The sequence below is a fragment of the Arachis ipaensis genome, chromosome B03 (assembly GCF_000816755.2).
Source record: "Arachis ipaensis cultivar K30076 chromosome B03, Araip1.1, whole genome shotgun sequence".
NCBI classification, from domain to species: domain Eukaryota; kingdom Viridiplantae; phylum Streptophyta; class Magnoliopsida; order Fabales; family Fabaceae; genus Arachis; species Arachis ipaensis.
Window position 1 is genome coordinate 38,131,155 of NC_029787.2, and position 1,764 is coordinate 38,132,918.

Sequence of the window (1,764 nt, forward strand, 5' to 3'; positions counted from 1 at the left end):
CGTCAGATCCTAGGCACTGATTGGTTCCTAAAATGCATATTCCTTTCCAGACTAGCAAGCAAGCAAATGAAGAAATAATGACAAGAATTGACATTATCAACATTCAACAACCAGAGTACTATCAATCTGATAGCAAATTGGAATCATTTTGTTTAACAATGAAAACATATAATGGAGATTTTTTCGTTTTCTTATTGATTGACTCGTTTTGCCTAGACCTGACAATACCATCAATTGCAACAACATACTCGTACTCAGGTCTCAGGTCACTAGTACCAGAGTGCGCATCTGGAAATTCATCTGGAAGGGTTGTAACCTGATTTTAAATTTTAATTAGTCCACGTATGCCACGACCAGAAAAAGCAGATAGGATACTAAAAGCTGTAATAGTATCTTAGTATGCAATTATGGATAACTGAAAGTACCATAGTGACAAACACATAAATATGTTCTGATTATAAGGGCAGCATCAGTGATACAAAATTACTTCTTTAGAAATGAATTAGGTTAAGTATACCATCATGCAATTTTCATATTCTTCCCCAGTAAAATAAAATCACAGAAGAAACCACGTATTTGCAAGAGTATACTAAGTACCTGAACAATCACAGTATGATCCCGGAGTTAGAGAAATGTCACTATGTGAGGCCACCATGGACCCTGTGAAGGGTCAGCCACCCACAAAGCTGAAACTTTTTCCCAACGTCCTTTGAAGACAATTCACCGCAGTCCGCAGAAGGCAGAGTCCTTGTGAGCCAAAGGAAACTTAGCATTGGAAGAGAGTGCTTCAGAAGCTGAAGGAGGTGGTTGTACACTTGTAGTGAATGGGATGTTGAAGAAGAAACACAAGACACAGTTCTGGTTATGGAAATTGGAAAGAACTTCAAACGATGTTGGAAACACTGCAGAGGAAGAAGATGGGTGGCCTTTGGTGGACGGCCATCAAAGGTAACGCTTTGAGGAACAAAGACCCCTTAATTAATAAGAACGTAAACAAAAGATTTAAGAATGACGTAGAGGAAACAGATTGAGTTTTTTGGGGTTCTGTGTCAATAATTCATTTAAAAGAATAAATAACCGTTGTAAGAAGTATCCATGAATAGTTACAGAGAAACAGCAAGAACAAAACAGAAAGCAAAGCAAAATCATTGGGTTCAGGACATACTACAAACAGATAATATGCATTATCTGACCGAACAATATTACTACAAAGATTCCAAACAAATGGTAGAAAGGAGACTCAAAAACTAACAAACAAATGAATTTGAACATACCGAACGATCAAGAACTCCGACATTTGAGGCCAATGTCCTCAAACCTCACATTCGCTTCGCTTTACTTTTGCTTTGATTTCTTTCTCTATGCTTTGCAAGATCTAAACAGAAGCAGTGCAAAATCATTTGGGTTCAGGCGTTCTGGACATACTGCAAACATATAATACTCAAAACTCAACCAAACCAATTTACAAAGATTCCAAAACTGATTTCAAAACAGAGTCAAAGAAGCAAGAAAATAATAGACAAGGAGGACTCTGTTGTGATATGGATGTTTACGTGCGATAAAATGCTCATGTTACCAAAAGAAATTATATCTAATGAAGGTTAAAAATGAGGATTCAATCCATGTATAAATGAGGATTCAATCCATGTATAAAGAAATTATATCTAATGAAGGATTAAAAATGAGGATTCAATCCGTGCGATAGAGGCATGATGTAAGGTAATATACACAATAATAACAATAAATACTCTTTTCCTTCTTTAT

General features: G+C 36.2%; 1 long non-coding RNA gene across 1 annotated transcript in view; it reads right to left on the bottom strand.

Moving 5' to 3' along the window:
- LOC110270124 overlaps positions 1 to 1,734 on the bottom strand; it is a 2,495-nt gene extending 761 nt beyond the window's left edge. The window contains exons 1-2 of the long non-coding RNA XR_002359258.1: positions 598 to 1,734; positions 277 to 316 (exon numbers count right to left, since the gene is read on the bottom strand). This is a non-coding gene — a long non-coding RNA (uncharacterized LOC110270124). The remainder of the gene's footprint in view (positions 1 to 276; positions 317 to 597) is intronic.